Below are 23,223 nucleotides of genomic sequence, written 5' to 3'. Positions count from 1 at the left end.
GAAAGTCGACCAGACAAACAAAAATTATTCTTTTAAAATCTTTAATATTGAAAAAATGTAAATCAGTTATATCACTCCTTTTACATAAGTACCTAATCCGAGTGGTTTATGTTATACCCACTTTCAACATGAGCCTAATGGAGGCCGCATTGTAAATTATTGTAGGTCAGACCAGAGTTTTTCTCATTGATAATGGTTTTTTCCCCTTACTCCTGGACCTCATAAGTACTCTAGGGGGTACCATTCTCTCATATAGATGCCTTCAAGGCCTCTCCAGGAATGTTGTCTCGTCCTGCTGCCTTCCTATTTCTCAGATGTTTGATGGCTTGCCGTATTTCTTCCTTGATTGGTCAATTGCAGTTGATCGTCAAGTCCTTGTCAGATGGCTGTATGTCTGGTGGAGATGGCAGCATGGGCTCGTTCAGCACTTATTCAAGGCGCTCCACCCATACACGTTGTTGGCCTTTGTTACCCATGATCATCCAAACAGCTTTGTCTTTAACAGGTCTTTCTGGCTTGCAGTAGCTGCCGTAGAGTTTCCTTGTAGAGTTCTTTCAAGTCTCCATGTGTTGCAGCTTCCCGGGCTTCTGTATATATACCTAAGGGGTTTCCTCAAGGCAGATTTCCAATATGATCAGCACTGTATCTACAAACGCTCGTAAGATTCAATATCCCTTAAAGTGCTCTCCACCCAACGTGTATTTTTATCTTTCCAAACATCAACAAGAGTAGCAGTCGACTTCCTTTAATGTTTAACCGGAGCCATGATAAGTTCCATCACAAACGCCAGAGTTCCTTTGCTCTACATTTTCTGCAACCAAGGTTGCAATGTGATCTGACTCTGTTAACAATTGTAATAGACATAGCCCATCCTTTGATGGTAGGAGAAAATGAAAGCACAATTGATTTTATGTTTATATCCAGTACCTATACTAGTCTCGCCCGGGGCTTCACAATTTTGCCAAACTGTGCTAGAGACCACAACCCTTGTTGCAGGGATTCTGCTCCTACACAGAACTGTGGAAAGAGACCAAGGACCTCAGTGAATTGTGGTGGACCAAAAAACGTACCTCAGTATCTATAAAACCCCAACCAGCTAGCATCAGTGTCACATTAGCTCTCCGTCCTATAGCAAAGGAACCAATGATTAGACAACGCAGAACATGCGACTTACATGATTCTCAGGAATGGTGGGAAGCAAGAACACTCTTTCGTTATACTCTCATACCAGTGCACAACAGGAGTAAAGAAGAAACACAGGAAAGGTTAACATATTTATTTTAACGAAGTGCTCAAAGATGCAATATTTTTGCTAACAATAGCAGACATATGATTAGAAATAATATGATCAGCATTGTTACAATTCCATAAAACACAAAAGAAGAAATCCTATTACAATGATGGTGCAAATAAGTCTTATAGACTCCCTAGATAGGAACTATGGGGCATATTAGCAAGGGCGCCCTATTAGCAAGCTGTCGCTAACAGCAGTTAGCGACAGCTCTCAGGCGATAGCCACTGGTTTGGGGCCCGCTATGCATGTCAGCGATATTTATCACTAATGACATTCAAAGTGGGCGTACCCAAACTGTTAGCGACTGAAAGCAATCGCTAACACAGCTATCGCCTATTAGCAAGGCAGGCGAAGCGATAAAAAAATTGCGCTAATGCGATTATCGCTATAATCTAATGCCTGCTAAAAACATGACTTACCTGTTTATCCAATGGGAGGTGGATTGTCAGGTTAAGTCCCCATTGGTGTTAATGTGTGAATATCGCTGGAGTTCCAGCGATATTCACGCATTTCGCCGCTATCACTGGATATTTTAGCACAATGGAGAAAAACGTTGCTAATAGCATGGTTTCTCTGCTAACATATCCAGCGATTGGTAGCGATTAAAAAAAGTGTGCTAAGCACGTTTAGCGATAAATATCGCTATTCCTTGCTAACATGCCCCTATATTTTATAAAATATAGAAGGTCTCTTAGGCTTGTGTGGGGACCCCATACCTCCAAGATCAGCAGGAGTGTATCACATCAGGATCTGCAAAAGCTCTCTGTCTCTCTGGGAATCGGATTCCCTCGAAGTGCCTGAAATCATGCCCTCGGTGCAATATTAAAGGCACCAGAATCTCCGTTGGTTGCATCTGCATGTGTGTTATGTCTACAACGTGAGCCGATCAGTCCGAACAACAGCTACCTTGTTATGATAACCTTGGAGGCTTTAGCACTCACTGTGCAGACTAGGGTCGCAATGTAAGTCTAGGGATGCCGAAAACAAGCATTTCTCATGTGAAGATATTCTCGCAGCCTAACTTACAAAAACAGCTAAATGGTGTGTTGTGTGCAAAAAGCAGCAAAAGGTAAAATGGTGTTTAAACTTCTAATAAGCCTATGCTAACATAGCAATGAGCGCAAACCAGGCCCAGCCCTCACTACACCCTTTAATAGCACATTTTAAACTAAATTTGCGCTCAGGGCCCATGAAACTCATCCAGTATTACCAGAATAAAGGCTTAAGGCTGAAATCGGACTGGGTGAATCCTCAGGATTCTGAATTCAAAACTGTGAGTGAGAACACTGCTCTCATGGAAGGTGCTTGACTTTTGGGGGTCACGCCCGCCGCCGCGGTTCAGGATTTTGAGGCTCTTTGTTCATCCATCTCGTCATCGTTACCAGTTAGATGTTCCACCGAGGCCGCCCACCTGAACGATGGTTCAACAGCGACTTCACGAAAGCGCACAAAGAGTTGAGCAGAGCCTTAAACACCCTTCCCCACAACAGACAGTTAGTTAGGGCGCAGAGGAAGGCGGAGCTTAGGAGAGAGGACTGGGTAGATCTATTGCCACCAGGGTTTGAAGGACATGAAAGAATTCTGGGAAGTCACTAATCGCCCGGTTTTCTCAGAAGCCCCCACGCAAAAAAGTGGAATCTCTGATATCAGGGGACGCTTGGGTGTCACATTATTCACACAATTTTAGTCCCTTAAACGGAGTCCATGTCTGAGATGAGCAGGGATGTGATGTCATCGAAGGCATGGACCAGGCTTTGCAGCTCAGTCGGTCAATCTCTGTTACGGATGTGGAGGCAGAGCTCAGGGCCTCCACCTCGATGCAGCGGGGGAGGGGGGTGGGGCTCCTCATGCCTTATTCAAGGATAACCCAATCTTTGAGCGCCTCTCCTTACAAATATCTTTCGGGCCCCTTCCTGCATCATGGAAAGACGCCACATAGGTCCCTATCTTCAATAAAGGGGACAGGAATGACCCCGCCTGCTGCAAGCCAATATCCCTGATTGAGGCAACAGCAAAAGCCTTGGGTCGGGTCTTCTTGCCCCGGTTAGAAGGGCGGCCCTCTGCAGACGACATGTTTCTTAAAACACAATATGGTTTTGGCGGGGGTTGCATACGAGGGAACAGTGCTTGAACCTGTCACTGATTGTCAGTACTCCACGCTGTCAAGGATGACAGATTGATGGCGGTAAGGGGGTGCAGGAACCCCTGGCTGTCCTGCTGCACAGGCTACATTTGAACACTGCGGTCAAAATAAGCTGTGGTAATGAGACGAGAGAACAAACCCAATTGTTTCGACCGAGGGTCCCGCCAGTGGTGCCTTCATCATTTCTTGTTTCTACAAATGGCTTAGAGGCTTTGAGACCCTCTCACTGCAAAAGGGTTTAGATTGTCCCAAGGTCGGTACAAATGTTGTCACAACTTTGCTCTATCTGTCGGATGATGCTGTCCCTCTTGCAAGGACGTCTAGGAGCCTCCGGAGAGCTTTAGATGTCTTTGTAGATTTCTTTTAGGATGATTTTTCCTCTTGGCGAGACTGACTTTAGCGGCCACGCGCAGACCGGGTGCACAGATGGTTGTGTCTCCTTGAGGCGGGCCTATTGCGGCTTGTCTGCCTCTGAGCGGACACTTCCTCCAGGCGGACCCGTCTGCTGCTACTCGTATCCACCTGGCTAGTCGTACAGGAACCTTCCGCTCTGGGTCAATGTTTCCGATTCCCGCCTCAGTTTAGCGCAGGCTTCCTTCCCTCACTGGGTGCCCAGCTGGGTCCGATGTGAGCATCAACTCCCTTTTCACCTGCCGGGTGCACGTCCACCCTGGCACGTTGTTTCTTATTTTTTCTTCAGTTCTTCAGGTGTCCCTCATATCTTTGGTCCTGATGAGGCCACACCTTGTCCCTTAGGTCGAAACGCCATCGACTTAAATTCATAACAAACCATTTGTTAGCCTACCTGATTAAAAGAAGGCATTTGACATTCATCACGTAACATTTATGGTCGTTGTTATGCTTAAAGAAACATCAATTTATGAAAAATGTTTTCTTGGTTCTTTTTTCACTTTTCTGACCACAGTCTACATTTTTGAAAATGTGTTGCACAGATACTGAAAACCATTTGCAGTGAAACAAAAGCATTTAAAATCAGAACGTTAAAATGAATTCATTTCAGAGTTTAACCAATTTCATTTCAGAGACAATACATTTAAACATGTAAAAGCTGAAAAGCGAATAGTCATATATGAGGCATTATGACGAGAGTTATTATATCACATCACCGTCTACATGATTTATACTACAGCCATTATATTTATCTTGCTTCCTGAACAAAAAAGTAAGAATGGGGATTTCTTAAGCACGATTCATCTGGGTCTTGACTGGTGTCCATGGAGAAGCTCTTCACAACACCTGCAAACGAAAGACATAAAATAAGGTGATTGGTCTGTTCCTAAGAGGGATCTGTGAGGTTTGCAGTAGGCAGGCCTCTGTAATGTTATATCAAGTGCGAGAGAGTTGTGTATTCAGTAGTGTAGTGTGCAGGAGAGAGGTGTGTGCAATACAGCAGCTTTGCAGGAGAGAGGTGTGTTCAACACTGCATCATTGCAGGAGAGAGGTGTGTGCAACACTGCAGCTTTGCAGGAGAGAGGTGTGTGTGCAATATTGCAGCTTTTCAGGAGAGAGGTGTGTGCAACACTGCATCTTTGCAGGAGAGAGGTGTGTGCAACACTGCACTTTTCAGGAGAGAGGTGTGTGCAACACTGCACTTTTCAGGAGAGAGGTGTGAGCAATACAGCAGCTTTGCAGGAGAGAGGTGTGTGCAACACTGCATCTTTGCAGGAGAGAGGTGTGTGCAACACTGCACTTTTGCAAGAGAGGTGTGTGCAACACTGCACTTTTCAGGAGAGAGGTGTGAGCAATACAGCAGCTTTGCAGGAGAGAGGTGTGTGCAACACTGCATCACTGCAGGAGAGAGGTGTGTGTGCAATATTGCAGCTTTGCAGGACAGAGGTGTGTGCAACACTGCATCATTGCAGGAGAGAGGTGTGAGCACTACTGCAGTTTTGCAAGAGAGGTGTGTGCAACACTACACTTTTCAGGAGAGAGGTGTGAGCAATACAGCAGCTTTGCAGGAGAGAGGTGTGTGCAACACTGCATCTTTGCAGGAGAGAGGTGTGTGCAACACTGCAGTTTTGCAAGAGAGGTGTGTGCAACACTGCACTTTTCAGGAGAGAGGTGTGAGCAATACAGCAGCTTTGCAGGAGAGAGGTGTGTGCAACACTGCATCACTGCAGGAGAGAGGTGTGTGTGCAATATTGCAGCTTTGCAGCAGAGAGGTGTGTGTGCAATATTGCAGCTTTGCAGGAGAGAGGTGTGTGCAACACTGCATCATTGCAGGAGAGAGGTGTGGGCACTACTGCAGTTTTGCAAGAGAGGTGTGTGCAACACTGCACTTTTCAGGAGAGAGGTGTGAGCAATACAGCAGCTTTGCAGGAGAGAGGTGTGTGCAACACTGCATCACTGCAGGAGAGAGGTGTGTGTGCAATATTGCAGCTTTTCAGGAGAGAGGTGTGAGCAACACTGCAGTTTTGCAAGAGAGGTGTGTGCATGTGCAATATTTCAGCTATGGAAGAGAGACGTGTGTGCAACACTGCATCATTGCAGGAGAGAGGTGTGTGCAACACTGCATCACTGCAGGAGAGAGGTGTGTGTGCAATATTGCAGCTTTTCAGGAGAGAGGTGTGAGCAACACTGCAGTTTTGCAAGAGAGGTGTGTGCATGTGCAATATTTCAGCTATGGAAGAGAGGCGTGTGTGCAACACTGCATCATTGCAGGAGAGAGGTGTGCAATGCTGAAGCTTTGCAGGAGGGAGGTGTGTGCAATGCTGAAGCTTTGCAGGAGGGAGGTGTGTGCAATGCTTAAGCTTTGCAGGAGGGAGGTGTGTGCAATGCTGAAGCTTTGTAAGAGAGGCGCGTGTACTATATTGCAGCTTTTACAGGAGGGAGGTGTGTGCAGTACTTCAGCATTGCTAGTGGGATGTGTGAATAATACTGCAGTAATGCAGTGTTGAGGAGTGTGTAATATTACAGCATTGCTAGTGGGAGGTGTGTATAATACTTTGGTATTGCAGGGGAGAGGTGTGTGTTATACTGCAGCTTTACCCAGGGGTTGTGTGTGCAGCACTTCAGCAGTGGTGTGAACAATATCCTGCATCATTGCAGGAGACAGGATGAACGATATACCACAATACTGCAGGAGAGAGAAGAGAGCAATGTATTCCAACATTGCAGGAGAGAGGTGCCTGTAATACTGCAGCTTTGCAGGAGAGAGGTGCCTGTAATACTGCAGCTTTGCAAGAGAAATGTGTGTGCAATACTGCAGGTTGCATACGAGAGACGTGTGCAATGCTGCCACATTACAAGAGTGAGTTCTGAAGAATCCCACAGAATATGCTGGCGCGTGGCATGCAGAAGAGCACTGTACGAAGCCCCAGGTCCGGCAGGGGCTGCAAAGATGGCTCGAGACTTGAATACACAACATGGAGGTGAGTTAGCTTTCCAAAGGCACACCAAAGAGGTGCTTAAAGTATCTGCGCTCCCTCTTCCAGTAATGTGGGTCGGGCTCAAGAATTACTGAGAAGTGTGGGGATGCGGGCATCAGAACACAAATAAACAAAACAGAAAAAGAAAAAAGAATATAAGATTTAACTGAGCCTCAGGAATTTTTTACATAGTACCTAAATAGTTCAAGGAAAAATTAAAAGTGCAGAAAATAAGCTTAAAACATTTGAAAACGTTAAACCGAAATGAGGATAATGCTGTCAGTCTTTGAAACAGAATTTAATGATTTAAAAAGGTAAAATGTGATTTTGGATCATTGTAGACCTTGCAACAGTCCCCTTCTAAAATGGTTTAAACTCAAGGATGTGTGAGGGGGCGTGGCTTTGTTGTAAATCAGCAGCGGTTAGATTAAGCATTAGCAGAAGACATGCTTCGGTTTTAACCATTATCGTAATAAATGTGCCGACTCCTTCTTAAATTTGTAGCGGCCATTTTGTATGCCATACATTGCCATGTACTCGTCATGTGCTTGGTCCTACCTTCTTGTTCATGGCGCCTGAAGTCTGCCCGGCAACAGGCTATTTTTAGTAGTCCCCGCTTTCAGCATGCCCAGACATGTACAGTAGGATCAGTGACCGTTATTAATTGGTTCCAGATAGGAATGTGCCTACCAGTTATCGGAGACTGTTAACTCTGCCCACTCATCGATTGTGCCTTCCAAAATGTCCTTGTATGGTCATAAATCTGCTCTTGTCTTTTGTACCGCCTTTTCTTGAGCCCCCTCACAGTGTATTAAAGTGCTCTAGTTCGGTGTGCTACTCGATACAATACGAAGGGTGTTGTGTGGGCTGTAGTACCACCTTTAAAGGTTTAATAAACTTTGCTTTTGTATTTTCCAGTTTCATTGACAACTTCTTCCTAATGTCTGAGGACTCTGTGCAGAGAAGGGCGAACCCTTGCACTAAGTAGGCCTAGCTGAGGTTTGCTTACAACAGCTTGGTCGCTGAACAAGATGGAGGCATAGGTGCTGCTGCGTGGCAGTGACCGCGCTGCAAGAACGTCTGATGCGGGACACCTGAAATAAAATGGTTGGCATTATGTCGCTACTATCCTAGGTTCGAGCGTGAGCAGTTTCCCCACTTCTGTTCTACTGCTAAACGCTTAATTTTGGCAGACTTTGCAAGATGGCGCATCTTACTCATAACTAGCGCTCGCCATCTTGAATATCAGCATGATGTACATAAAGGTACCTCAGTCTCTGCTGCTTGGGAATGCAAGTTTTTCAGCCACTTTCACTTTCTGACATCTTTTCTCTGGCTCTACACTAGGTCCGACTCTAGGATTCTTGCTCAGGTGGGCCATGAACAAGGATGGGTGGGCCACGAAGATAAATGGGCAGTAGTACAAAGCATTGCAGAAATCTAGGGCCTCATTTATGAAAAGTGATGCATCGCTGTGTGAAAACTGCCTTCCGTCACTTTTCATTGCGCCCTCTTTGCGACACCAATGATGCGTCATATTTACAGTATGACGCATCATGTCGCAAGGAGTTACAGAAGCATCAGTATTTCTGACGTATCAGTAGGTGCAAAAATGGCGCATTGCTGGAGTGTGTCACAAAAGTGATGCAACTCCAGCAATGGGTCCTTACATATGGGCAAGTCCCATGTGAAAGGGCCTGCGTCAGGCGTAAGATATTGACACATTAGCATCCAAGAAACGGCGCAGTGAAATCTTATAGATTTAACTTCGTCACTTCTACGATCCTTTCTTGCGCCAATACGTCCCCCCTCACATACATTATACCTGGTGCAGGTATTATGTGGCGCAGGGGTTTACAAAGTGACTCATCTAGCTAGATGCGTCACTTTGTAACTATGACACAACGAGGCGCATTTTTTACCCTGCTGGTGCGTCACAAAAAGTGACGCACCGGCGGCCCATAAGTGACGCAAGGGCTCATAAATAAGCCCCCTAATATTTTATGTACTGCCCTTGCCAACTTTTGACATTTTAACACCATAAACACCATCCAACGAGGCACCTACTTTGCCTTCCCTGCTGCCCTTCTGGCTTTGTGTAAAGGGAGGGGTGCAGCATGCTGATTGGCTGCACCCTGCTCCTGGTCAAGAGCAGCAGCAGAAACCTTCCTGCTGCCGCACATCTCTTTGCAGCTTTTCATGTTTTATAAAAAAACAAAATTGCCCGCTTTGCACTTTAGTAAAGCACAGAAGTTTTAAAATGCAGCGCAGTAAGCGTAATGAAACCTTTGCACACCCCTGCCTAATACAATAAGGCATCCTTTACCATTATTCATCCCTTTCTATGCACATCTTCATTAAAAAACACATGGTTAAAAACTATGGGGCAGATTTACAAGCCCCTTACGCCTCTTTTACGCCTCTGTTCGTCTCTTTTGTGACGCAGCGGCGGTGTAAAGCCAGCGCCATGCTGCGGGGTATTTACATGCACCACATGTAGGCGTTGCGGCGCAGGGGGGGGCGTTCCGGCGCAGGAACGCAGTCTAAAAGTGGCTGAGTGAAATCTACAAGATTTCACTCACTCACTTTTAAGGCCATGCTGCGTCAAAACCCTGAGATCATCGCAACATCGCCTGGTTCCTTCCTGGTCACTGGCTAGTGACCCAGACTCTGTCCCCTCTGCTTTCAGGTTCTTCACTTTTTCAATCCAGCCTTGGATGCACCCGGACACATTTCCTCTGGTCGCCTGCAGCACTTCTTTGCTCCTCAGGACACCTCCGCGCCGCACGGCCCTCCAGCTGTGTCTGTGTGCCCCCTCCCTCGCTCGCTGCTGATCGTTGCCGTTTTCCGCTAAGTGCTGTGCCCTGTGTTTATTTTCACCACTTGTTGCCTGTATTGCCCCTGTTTTTTGCTCCGTGTATTTTTCTGTTGTATTTTAGCCCCTGTTCCCTGTGACCCCCCGCTCCCCGCTTCCCGCCGCCGTACATCGCGGCCTGCCCCCTTTTCTTCTGTGCCCCCCCCGCTCCCGCCTCCCAGCTGCCCCTCCCTCCCACTTCACCTTAAATGGAGACCACGCGTGCGTGCAGCGTTCACGCGCAGCGGGTGCGCCAATTGTGCGCCGAAGGCGCGCCAAAGACAAGCCCGTCTGCGCCCGTCCACACCTGGACTGCGCCCAGCGCCAGGACCCCTGGCCACCGCAGATTCCAGCCTACCCGCCGAACGTACGACGACACCACCCTCAACGCACTCAACACCGGCCGGAGCCCCGGTTGCTACCAAGCCACCCCGAGACGCACCCACAGACCCTTTCCACTGCCGAACCTGCAATTTCACCTGCCTCCGGACCTGCGCGGCACCCGCCAAGCCGACCCCCAGCAGCAACCACCTGAAGTGCATCCTGCTCAACACCCGCTCCGTTCACAGACACGCCATAGAACTCTGGAACATGCTCGACACCACATCTCCAGACGTTGCCTTCCTCACGGAAACCTGGATGAACGCCTCCTCAGCGCCCGACATCGCCATCGCCATCCCGGACGGTTACAAGATCACCCGGAGGGACCGCGTCAACCAGACCGGAGGAGGCATCGCCATCGTCCACAGAAACACCATCGGCATCACGACCAACACAGACGACACCCTCACAGCCGCCAAACACCTGCACTTCCAGATCCACACCGACCCCAAGACCACCCTCAGAGGCACCCTCATCTACAGACCCCCTGGACCCCGCAACACTTCAGCGGAGACATCGCAGACTTCATCAGCCTGCACGCCCTCCCCTCCGCCGACTACATCCTCCTAGGGGACCTCAACTTCCACCTGGAGAACAACAATGGCAGCAACACCACCACCCTGCTGGACAACCTCGCCAACCTCAGACTCAAGCAACTGGTGACCACCCCCACCCACTATGCCCGACACACGCTTGACCCCGTCTTCTCATCCAGCAAGTACATCTCCTTCACCCACGCCACCGGACTTCACTGGACAGACCGCAGCTGTGTCCACTTCAGCTTCCGAAAGACCACGACCCACCACCACCCACAACAGGTTCCCCGCAGGAGCTGGAACAAGATCACCTCTGACCAGCTCACCACATCCCTGACCCAGATCACCCCCGCCAGGTCAACGGACCCCAGCCAAGCAGCCGACAACCTCACACAGTGGATCACCATCTGCGCAGATGACCTGGCTCCACTGAAGACCCCCCCCAGCAGACCCGGCAGCAGGAAAGCCCCCTGGTTCACCGACGAACTCAAGAGCTCCAAGAGGAACTGCCGTACCCTCGAGAAAGCTTGGCACAACGACCCGACTACAGACAACATGACCACCCTCAGGCACGCCACCCGCAAACACCACCAGCTGATCCACACCACCAAGAAGACTGAACCAACCTACACGAAGGTTTGAAAGACGTAGCCGAGTGGATGAAGAACAGCCGCCTGAAACTGAATTCAGACAAGACGGAAGTCCTCATCCTGGGATCATCACCCTCCGCCTGGGATGACTCCTGGTGGCCCCCGGCCCTGGGCAGCGCACCCAAACCAACGGACCACGCGCGCAACCTGGGCTTCAGAGGTGAGCGGCTGGCTGGGGGCTGATTGTTATCGCGGGTTCCCAGCGGCAGCGGGCGCCATCTTTGCTTGGGCTTCAATCTGCATAGTGTTTCCCTGACACTCCACCCTCGTTCCGCCCCTATTTAGGAGCGTGTTTCACCCCTCTCTTAGTGTTTGGCAGGCAGCCCGGTGGCAGTGGGCTTGCTTGCGGACATTGAGAGAGTTGAGAGAGAGAGAGAGCTTCTCTTCGCATTTCTTGCATCTCGCCCCGCTGAATGCGAGCGGTGGCGTTTTTATGTAACGCACTGTTTTTAAATTGTATTTCTCACCCTACCTTTTGTTATGCAGGTCACTAACTTCGTTCTTTAGTTCCAGAGGTGAGCGGCTGGCTGGGGGCTGATTGTTATCGCGGGTTCCCAGCGGCAGCGGGCGCCATCTTTGCTTGGGCTTCAATCTGCATAGTGTTTCCCTGACACTCCACCCTCGTTCCGCCCCTATTTAGGAGCGTGTTTCACCCCTCTCTTAGTGTTTAGCAGGCAGCCTGGTGGCAGTGGGCTTGCTTGCGGACATTGAGAGAGTTGAGAGAGAGAGAGAGCTTCTCTTCGCATTTCTTGCATCTCGCCCCGCTGAATGCGAGCGGTGGCGTTTTTATGTAACGAACTGTTTCTAAATTGTATTTCTCACCCTACCTTTTGTTATGCAGGTCACTAACTTCGTTCTTTAGTTCCAGAGGTGAGCGGCTGGCTGGGGGCTGATTGTTATCGCGGGTTCCCAGCGGCAGCGGGCGCCATCTTTGCTTGGGCTTCAATCTGCATAGTGTTTCCCTGACACTCCACCCTCGCCCTATTTAAACGGCCATTATGTGTCAGCGCAGCGGACGAGCGCAGCGGGCGCGACGGAGGCGCGCCGGAGTTGCGCCTGAGTTAAGCCCGTCTGCGCCCGTCCGCGGCAGGCCGGGGCAAGGGGCATGTCACTCTGCCTCCCTCCTCACTTATCCCCGCTCATCCCTCATTTCACTTCACGACCTTGCACTCCCTCCTCCCGAGTCCTCTGCCAGGCATGCTTTATGCGGCCTGCTCACAGCCAGGAAATCCTTCCCTGAGACTATCCCCTCATCACCTACTCCCAGGCCTCCTGGTCTGGGTTCCAAAACCTGTATTTCCTTACCGGCAAGAGCCTCTAACTCCCCCATATCTGTGATGTACCTTAATACCCGGTCTCTGGTCAGCCACCAGTCTGATATTTTCTATCTCTTGGGTTCGGAACAGCCTGACATCTTGTTCCTGACCGAGACCTGGCTCACAGATGACTCTTCCCCTGACATCCTGGCGGCCATCCCTTCGGGATACTATATACTGCAAGCTAACCGCCCCTCTGGCAAAGCGGGCGGCAGGGTTGCAGCCATCATTAGGCACTCTATTCGTTTCTCTCCTGTGCCCACTCCTAGCATCCCTATGACTGACTGCCTCGTACTCAGGCTGGAGCAGCCTGGGTCCTCACTTATATGTGTTCTAATTTATCGCCCCCCCCCAATCTATGCCCAACTTTTCAGTCCAGTTCGGCGCGCTTATCTCCCAGCTGACCATTAACAATGCTAATGTTTTGGTCCTAGGTGACTTTAATTATTGGCCGTCGGACCCCCATGAAACCTCTGATTCATTTGCCTTTTCTGACCTTATGTTGGGCCTCAATTGCATCCAACATATACACACACCCACGCACGTTAAAGGTCATATCTTGGACCAGGTCTGGACCTCTTCCTTAGACATTTCTACACCCCTTATTTTTCCCTGCCTCTGGTCAGATCACTCTCTAATCACTTTTTCCTTAGCCAAGCCCCCCCTCGTCACTACTGTCCGAGAATCCAACTTCCTGGCACGCAATTGGAACAAGGCCGACCTCAATAAATTCACCTCCCTCCTGAGTTCATCTGCCCGTCTTACCACGGGACCCACTATTTCCATGGACTCTCAGTCCGAGAATCTCACCCCATGGCTTATCTCCGCCGCTGACTCAGTGGCACCTCTAAAACCAGTTAAGATGAGGCGCAGCCACGACGCCCATAGGTGGTTCACCGAGGATCTCAAAGCACTAAAGCTCAGTCTCCGTCAGGCCGAAAGGCGCTGGCGCCGGGGATATTCCCCCGAGACAAAAGTGATCTTTTCCTCTCAGCTGAGAGAGTATAAGTCTGCTATAGCCCTGGCTAAATCTAGCTATTTCTCTAACAAAATCTTGGACTCCACAAACAAGTCCAAAGACATATTCTCTATTGTTAAGGAATTGTCCAACCCGGCGAGAGTCACCATTGCTCCCCTCCCCTCCCAGCCTCTGTGCGATTCCCTGAATCAATTCTTTGTGGACAAGATTACCAAGATCAAAACTAGCATCTCTGCTCAAGCCTTACCCGTTCGCCCCCCGCCAAGTGCCCCCTGCCACTTCAATACTCACACCCTAACCCAGATCCCCCTCATTTCTAAAGTCAATTTCCTCTCACTTTTGCTTAACCCCTTCCATGCTGGTGACGAACCCCAGCCGTCACGCTCTGCGGCGCTCGTGTGCTGATGACGGCTGGGGTTCGTCACGGCCCCGCCCTGTTCTTTTGTTTACCGCACAGCGGCGGAAACGGCCCAGCATGGAAGGGGTTAAAGTTTCCTCTGGTTCCCCCAGCGACTGTTGCCCCCCCTCAGCCCTCCGGGAAGCTTTCACTTCCTGTCCTGATCCCCCCCTAGCCCTTTTAAACAACTCTTTGACTACGGGGGTGGTCCCTGGATCCTTTAAACGGGCCGAGGTGGTTGCCATTCTGAAAAAACCCTCGGCAGACCCGTCCATGATGAGCAACTATCGTCCTATTTCCCTCCTCCCTTTACTCAGCAAAGTCCTGGAGTCACATTTCACTCAAACCCTCACCTCTTTTGTGGAAGACTCGTGTGTTTTGGACCCCCAGCAGGCTGGGTTTAGACCTGCGCATTCCACAGAAGCAGTCATCCTTTCTGTGATGGACAAACTGCGCAGGGGAGCCGACTCCAACACCTGTCAGGCTCTGGTCCTCCTGGATCTGTCGGCCGCCTTTGACACGGTCGACCATGACATTTTGGTCGACCGTGTCAGAGAGGCTGGCATCCAGGGCACCGCCCTGGACTGGGTTCGGTCTTTCCTGACCCAACGCCTTCAAGCTGTCAGGCTGTCCCAGTTCTCTGCTACTCAAGTCGAGCTGACTTGCGGTGTCCCACAGGGCTCTTCTTTATCCCCCCTCCTTTTTAATTTATACCTGGCCCCGTTAATCCGCTCCCTCCGCAGATTTAATGTCTCCGCGTTCAATTACGCGGATGACATTCAACTGGTTTTCACCATCGACTCCTCGGATGAATCTATCACCACCTTTCAAAACACCCTCTGTTTCATCAGCGATTGGATGGCCTTATTCTGGCCCTGCTTGCGCTAGTCATGTCTAGGCTTGACTACGCAAACGCATTATACGTAGGCATTCCTGCATATCAACTCAGGAGACTCCAGTTGATCCAAAATCAGGCTGCTCGCCTGATTCACCACCAACCCAGAGATCAACATGTTCGCCCCCTCTTAAAAAGTCTCCACTGGCTTCCGGTATCTGCCCGCAGTAAATTCAAGCTTGGTTGCATCATTTTCAAATCCCTTACAGGCCACAGCCCCCTCTTCATTTCCTCCCTGCTTCACCCGTATGTCCCCCCTCGAACCCTACGGTCATCTCAAATGGCCCTGCTATCAGTCCCTAGATTCAAGCGGAAGAAACACGGTGGCCTCAGGTTTTCATTTTTAGCCCCGTCATTTTGGAATTCCTTACCCCTTTCTCTTAGGTTGTCCTCCCCTTACTCCAGGTTCAGATCTTCCCTTAAAACGTTCCTCTTCATTGAGGCTTATAATTAGCTGTTATCAACTGTTATGTTATTTTCTGTCTCTCCTCCCTGCTCCCTCTGTATAGCGCCAAGGAACCTAAAGATGTTAGTTGCGCTCAAAAAGTTCATTTAACATAACATAACATAACATAACATTCATCCTGGACTCCCCTCTCGATGACCAGACAAGTCAACGCCGTCTCTTTGTCATGCTTCAACATCCTACGCATGCTCTGAAAGATCTTCCGATGGATCCCCACCGAAACCAGGAAGACGGTCACCCAGGCACTCGTCACCAGCCGACTGGACTACGGAAACACCCTCTACGCCCGAACCACAGCCAAACTGCAGAAAAGACTCCAACGCATCCAGAACGCCTCAGCACGACTCATCCTGGACATCCCCCGACACAGCCACATCTCCGGACACCTGAGAGACCTGCACTGGCTCCCCGTCAGCAAAAGAATCACGTTCCGACTCCTCACCCACGCACACAAAGCCCTCCACAACCTGGGACTCAGGTACCTCAACAACCGCCTGACCTTCTACACTCCCACTCTCCAGCTATGATCGACCAGCCTCGCCCTCGCCTCCGTTCCACGCATCCGAAGAGCCACCACGGGAGGAAGATCCTTCTCCTACCTGGCAGCCAAGAATTTGAACTCCCTCCCCATCCACCTCCGCCTGACCTCAGACCACCTCTCCTTCAGGAAGCAACTCAAGACCTGGCTGTTCGAGCAGTAGCTGACCCACCCTACCCCAAGCGCCTTCAGACCCTCCGGGTGAGTAGCGCGCTATACAAATGTTATGATTGATTTATTGATTGATTTGCAGATCTCCATAGAAAACGACGACGAAACCCAACACCAAAAGGCACCTCTGCACCCGGCTTCCCTGGGTGAGGTAACATGAGTACTCCGGTGCTCCCATGGGTCTTGACTCTCGAAGTGTCCTAGTTTAAAGGGGTTTTACCGTAGTCCATCCGGAATTGTCTTTAAACAGGAACTTTGTAACTTCTTCATTCTCCATTATAAGTCAATGGTAACTCACAACTGTGTTTAGACACTGCACGCGTCTCCCGTGGGTCTCCTACTTCCTAACCTTTGGTTGTTTAGTGTAGCCCCAGTGATTCCCTGGGCCCTAGCCCTACTCACTATTTCTGTAGTGGGTTTTATACCACTTACTTAGTACATGGTTTGTGAGGCCCCTAGGGCATAGCAGTATTTGTGAAACTTATCGTATGCTAAGTGAGCAACTTGTGATTTACTTTTACCTCTGACCTCATAAAGAGTGCAGAGGGGTTGTGTTAGAAATAAATACATATATATTTGATATATACCTTGTGTGTTGGCCTTTCATTTGGTATTCAAGGGATTATAATTGGTAAAACAGCTTGCTTCACATGCTCTCTGAAGTCTTAGCCCTTGACTGCTGGTCCATGCTACCACTAGGATAGCTTGTCTATAAGGTTGACTTCACAACCACCATCAATAAGGGTCGATTACACTGGTGCAAGGTGCCCACTAGAATAGTGGACACCATATGCCAGGCTAACTTCTCACACACCCTGAGCCTTGCTGAAGCTGCATCGCACTTGCGACGCAACTCCAGCAATGCGCCGCCTTTCTGACAACAGATGCGTCACGCATCTGTCCATTTTTGCCCCATGGTGCGCCGCATTATAAATGCGGCGCATCCATGGTGGCGGAGCCCTGACGCACAATAACTGGCACATCCCTGCTGATGTGCAGGGATGCGCCAGTTTTTGTAAATCTGCCCCTGAGTTGTGGTTTTGACAAATGTGCAGAACCAAGGAAACTTGATATTGTTATGGTAACCAACGCACACCATACCGGCCAAACTCACGTTGCCCGTCAAACTCAAAACTCATTCTCAACTGGGCACAGCTCTTCTCTCCTCTGTTTTGAGACATCCAAGTTTTTGTCTGAGATATTGTTTGTTTGGTCATTCTAGCCTCCGGCCTGAAAGTAGCCTATGTCCAGGTGTGAATCAGGACCAAATGTTAGCCGGGCCCCTAAAATCAAGCAGCCCCATTTGCAGAGCTCAATATTTCATGAAACATTGCTTGGATAGTATCAGGGAACTAATCTGGGGAGACATTTGTGATAAATTAAACATTTCATATGTTCAGCAGTGTTAGCATTATCCAATGCTGTAAACACCATTATTCCTCTGCAGCTCTCTCACACGTCTTCCCATGACTCTGTCCCTGCATCAGTTGCTCACTCTTAGATCCTCTCAGCCCTTACTCGCCCTCCGATCTCTGAGTCCTCTCTGTAGTCAGGTCCTAAAACCCCTGGTCATTCTTATGGATCCTTGATTGGCACTGACCAGCGTGACTCCAGAAGCTCATGCGGATCCTCTTGTCCGTCGGCTTCTGTTCACCCGTAGGAATCCATGGGTGCTGCTCATCTTAAGGCCTCTAAGACTCTTGCTCGCCATCAGTTGGTCTCTTAAATACCCACTTATTAAAAGGACCCTGAATCTCATTTCCATCTCCCGTCCTCTGAGACTCCGGCTCGGACTCAGATCTTGAAGGTTTCGGCTCACTCTCAGGTGCCTTTGGATTCCAGCTCATCCTCTGGTCACCGCCAGACCCTGGAGCTCTTGTTCACTCTTACTTGGAAGCTCCGGGACATCCTCATTCCCCTGAGGTTCAGGCTTACCATGAGATTCCGCATAACTTATATATCCATATAGCTCCCTTGATGGTTTGGCACCCCAGACGACTGAAGCTCATGTAAAGCACAGTCGAGTGACTCAAAACAAGTTATTCACTGGCCCTCCCATTTCTAATTCCCAGAACCAGGTTGGACACAAACTAATAGGATAGTTGGAGCCTGGCTATCGTGTTTCTAGGTAGTCTTAGCCCTGCTGAAGAGGTGCTCCATAAACGTATATCGCTGTTAACTTTTTGTATAGTTTTCATAATATATTTTATTATATCAGTTGATTATGATTACAGTATAGTTTCGTTTTTAATTCAAGATTCTCAAAGGTAAACTTACACTTTTGTGTAAGTTTACACTTGCTGTAGTATTTTTACTACTTTGATACTCTTATATGTGGAGAAGCGTGGCTCAGTGGTTAGAGGCGGCAGACCCAGAAGCTGAAATCGGCCGTGGACCAGGGTTCGATTCCCCGCCTAGGCGGGTCTTGGGCTCAAAAATTCCACGGAGTCGACAATTCTCGCTCTGGTGCCTACTCGACTCACGGGGTCACACTCTGCGACTCTGGGCAATAGCTTGCTTAATCTCCACTATGGCCCCTCGCGGCGGGATGCCTGGCTTTCACCTTGTGGATACCCGGCCGGGGTATCTCACAGGGGAATACCAGGACGGGTTCCCTAAGCAAGCGCCTTGAGGCCCCTGGGTTAAAGTGCGCTATATAAATCGAAACACATTTACATTTACATTTACTCTTGGCACATTTGGTATCCACAAACTATGGACCTGATTTACAAAAGGTAAACGTTTACTTGTGTAACTTTACACTTTCTGTAGTAACTTTACTACTCTGCTAGTATTCACAAACTACAAGAGTAATTGTACTACTAGTAATTTTACTAGTTGTAAAATCTTTCTCTTAGTTTGTGAATACCAAATGTACCAAAAATATCAAAGTAATAAAGTTACTATATCACCTTTTTCAGTTTACATTTGTTGTAGTAACTTTACGACTAGTAAAATTAGTAGTAGTAAACTTACTCTTGTAGCTTGTGAATACCAAAGCAGTAGTAAATCTATTATATCAAGTGTAACTTACAGAAAAGTGTACGGTTACCTTTGTGAATCAGCCCCATATGTGTATCTTTTTAACAGTTGATCCTATTAAAGATTTATTTTAACTTTACTCAAGCCCTATGATAGTGTGTACATTAATTTCTTGATAGTGTCGCATTTTCAAAAAGTATTCCTGTTAATATTTGCAGATGTATTTATATAACTTACTCAATAAATCATATTTAAAATAAAAAAAGAGTGTGTGTGAGTTCTTCCTGGAGAGGAAGGTTACCTGTTGGTTTGGCCACTTCTGGAGACCTCAAGATTCCTCAACAGAGATGGTTCCAAGACTTAACCAAGCAGGTTCTCAGTGGGGTTGGGCTTGTTGGGAAGAAGAAAGAAGAGAGAAGGGTGAAGGAAACTGAGGCAAAGCGTTGGAAGTACCTTGCACGGTACCACTGTTCTGGTTTGCTTGTGGTTTCACTAGTTGTGATAGATCAAGTATCATCAGATTTTATTCGGTCTTTACGACCATCAAAGTATATAGGCATACAGTACAATACACAGCCATTCGAAGGAAAAAACAAAACTTGTCGTATTATAATATAAAGCCTAAGATGATGACAGTGTTGGATAACAGCTTATTTAATAGAGTCCCTAATTACATCAAACAAAGAATGTGCTGTTGAAAGAATCTCCCACAATAAAATCCAAGTACATGTACCCACAAAGATCCTGTGGACTAAACAATACAATAAAAAAGGTAAAAATGAGTTTAAAAATATGTAAAAAGTAATAAACATCAACATCAATAGGAAGAATCCATCCGATACAATCTCAATCTAAAACAACATTTCATATTTAGCTGGAGCCGGGCGACCTTTCCATAATAGCCTCGGGAAACAAACAGGGCCTTTTACAATGAATAAAGTGCTAGAGGCATGTGCAAGAAGCACACATTTCTATACGGACCTCCGTCACTCTCTAAGCCTAGCCCCAATGTGCAACAATGCCTGGGAACAATGGACAACATCTAAATAGGTTGTGCCTTATTGCTGTGTTCAATTACAAAAAAAATAGAAACACAAGATAGATTTATAGTTGAAGGGGCTAAACTTACATCACTTGATAAGGGTCTACTTAAGACATTCTGTAATACCAGCCTCCTGATGAACCACATTTCCCCCAGAAATATGGCCACTGCGCATACCACCACCGGCCTCATATCTGTCCGGAGGATGCGCACTGCCTCCTGACGGCAGCGGGTTCCCAGTTGTCTACGGAGAGGGGCTAGCCATTTGTGTCACCAATCTCAGGGCAACATGGACAGTGACGTGATGTAACCAGAGCGCCACTGATAGATCAAGTATCTCCTCTAACGAGGACACCTATGTCGGGGTCTCCTCAGCAGCGCCCAGAACCTCCTGAATGCTGCTCGCCCTACCGCGCTACTCGCTGCTTTTATAAGGAAGACAGCAGATCATGGGTTCAAGCCTGTTTGCCTACACGGCTGGTGGTGAGACTGCTTAGACGTAGCTCGCACTGTAAATTCTGGGCAGTCATCTTAATTGGAATCCCTCCCTTCCCTCAAAGTGTGGTATATTTGTTCTTCTGGTTCCATTTATGTGTGTATTTACCATCTGACCCTACAGTCAGGGTCCGATTCACAAAGGTAAACTTACACTTTTGTGGACGTCAATGATTGTTTTGAATTCAGAACCATATCTTACTGGTACTATCTTCACGACTGCGGAGTCTCCGCACACTAAAAGATGAGACTTTCATATCTTTTTCTGTGACTAGCAAACAATTGTAAACTTACACAAAAGTCTACGTTTACCCTTGTGGATGAGCCCTCAGAGTTTTCCCTATGCCCATAATCCTCTTGTCAGTATTGTGCCTAGTCCACCGACCCCACAGTCAGCATTATGTGCAACCTCTGGCCCTACAATCAGAGCCTGGCCTAACCACTGGCCCTACAGACGCCACTGTGTTTACCCTTAGTTACCTCCATGCAGCCGTGTGCGCAACCTCTCGCCCCACAGTCGTATTGTACTTACTCTCTGACCGTAGAGTCAGAGTGTGTGTAACCTCTGGCTCAACATTCATCGATGTGATTAGACCTGACATCAGGTCAGACAGTATTGTTAGGGATGGAAGCACCTCTTACCTGCTGATTCTTTGACTTCCTTCTATAATGGTCCTTCATATACGCATCATGGCCAGCTGTTAAGCTGATGTTGCTGATGTGCTCCATTAACCTGAAGAGAAAGGATAACATTGTGATGGATAACCATGGCAGGCACCTATCATGCTGGCTGTGAAGTCACCTCCTCACAGGTTTTTTACACTGTATTGACAAGAAAGAGTCAAATCGGGGGGGGGGGTGGGGGGGGAAGGGGGGCTCTAGAGGCGCACATAATAAAGTCCCCCAAAGAGGAAAACTGCTAAATTACCCAAAACATACAGAAGTGGACAAGTGAACCACAGAGAGGAGAAGATCACACTAAACAGGCATAAAAGAGTGAGAGCCCAGAATAAGAAGGAGTCTTGGAGAGAAGGTAGAACAGGATTACAAAAGACTAACGCTAAGATGTAGGACGCAACACAAATACGAAGAATGAAAGAATACAATCCACAGTGTAGGACTCCGTCGCACATATCACCACACAGTGCGCTGAAGCAACCTCCTCACCGACGAGTATCTCACGTTAGTGACATTATAGAGAGGTACATCTGGCTACACATGTTATGTTATGTTATGTTAGCATGTTTTGTATAGCGCACAGCTGCCTCAGCAAAGAGGCGCCCCAGCGCTGAGCAGAACATGAAGGCTGGAGAACAGAAAAGGCACCAGAGAGAAGGGAAAAGATGAGTTTTAATGGCCCCACGAAAGGTCATGTCGTTGTTAGTGGCATGGATGGACAGTGGCAAAGCGCTCCAGAGCTTGGTGGCCATTAAACGAAAGGAACGTCTACCAGATTGAGCCCTCCGCATTCGAGGCACGGTCGCCAGATGTTGTCCCATCGAGGGAAGTTGACGCAGAGGGGAAAAAGTGACAGCAGGAAATATGGTAGTTCATGAGCATCACCTTCAACAACATCTGTACACAAAACAGCGCTCATATCTGGAGTCATGACATAGAAATCACAGGACAGGTGGTGATAACCTCAAGATGTATGCAGTAAAGAGATGGACCCCTAGTCAAGGTGACGTCCAGCCACATCCAGCAGCGTAAAATACAATCCGTTTAACAGACCACTCGTAGGGCAGGAGCATTGCTAACCAGGAAGGGTATCCGCCATGCTTCACCAGGTTTTCTCCACTGATCCCTTATACCCAGCACAGTGACACAACTAACATTGTATGCAGCCTGTGCGGAGCAGAGCACCGGCTACATTCAAGTGTGCACACTACCACAACATTCAGTGTGAATTTCACAAGTTTAGCTCAGCAGAGCTGTTTATACATTCAGGTGTATACCGCTCCACCTGAGAACCTACCTAGCCCCACCAGCCCTGGCTGAGCAGAGGGGAGTCTACATTCAGGTGCACACATCTCTCCCTAAGCCTCTACCTGGCCTCACCAGCCCTGGCTGAGCAGAGGGGAGTCTACATTCACGTATGCACATTACCATATAATATTCTGAGTGACCTCAACAACCCTACTTAAGGAAAGCAGTGTCTACATCCAGGTGTACCCGTTGCTGCCTAACATGCAGCGCCACCTTGCCAAGCACAGCTGAGCAGTGCAATGTTTGCATTCAGATGTACACATCTCTACCTGGCACTCAATCTCCCCTCACCAGCCCTGGCTGAGCAGAGAAGAGTCTACATTCAGGTGTAGGATTAACCACATTACATGCTGTGTGTCTGTGAACTCACCAAACCTAGCAGAGCAGTCACTACATTCAGGTGTACACATATCTCCCTGAGGCTCTACCTGGCCTCGCCAGCCCTGGCTCGGTAGAAAAGTGTCCACATTCAAATCCACACATTGGACATACCCTTCTGAGTGACCTGAATAGCCTATGAAAAGTCGTGTCAGTATTCATAAATAGGCATTACCACATAACATCCTGTGTGAACTCACCAACCCCGATGAGCGGAGTAGTGTCTGCATGCAAATACACACATTACCACATAACATCCTGTGTGAACTCACCAACCCCGATGAGCTGAGTAGTGTCTGCATGCAAATACACACATTACCACATAACATCC

General features: G+C 48.4%; 1 long non-coding RNA gene across 1 annotated transcript in view; it reads right to left on the bottom strand.

Annotated features, from left to right (window-relative positions):
* Positions 1 to 4,266: 4,266 nt before the first annotated feature.
* The window catches only part of LOC147689475 (uncharacterized), a 101,194-nt gene continuing 82,237 nt past the window's right edge, over positions 4,267 to 23,223 (bottom strand). The window contains exons 3-4 of the long non-coding RNA XR_015300731.1: positions 21,171 to 21,261; positions 4,267 to 4,694 (exon numbers count right to left, since the gene is read on the bottom strand). This is a non-coding gene — a long non-coding RNA (uncharacterized LOC147689475). The remainder of the gene's footprint in view (positions 4,695 to 21,170; positions 21,262 to 23,223) is intronic.

The sequence above is a fragment of the Lissotriton vulgaris genome, chromosome 10, assembly GCF_964263255.1.
Source record: "Lissotriton vulgaris chromosome 10, aLisVul1.2, whole genome shotgun sequence".
NCBI classification, from domain to species: domain Eukaryota; kingdom Metazoa; phylum Chordata; class Amphibia; order Caudata; family Salamandridae; genus Lissotriton; species Lissotriton vulgaris.
Note: the sequence above shows the minus strand (reverse complement) of the source record. Positions and strands in the feature narration are given on the sequence as shown.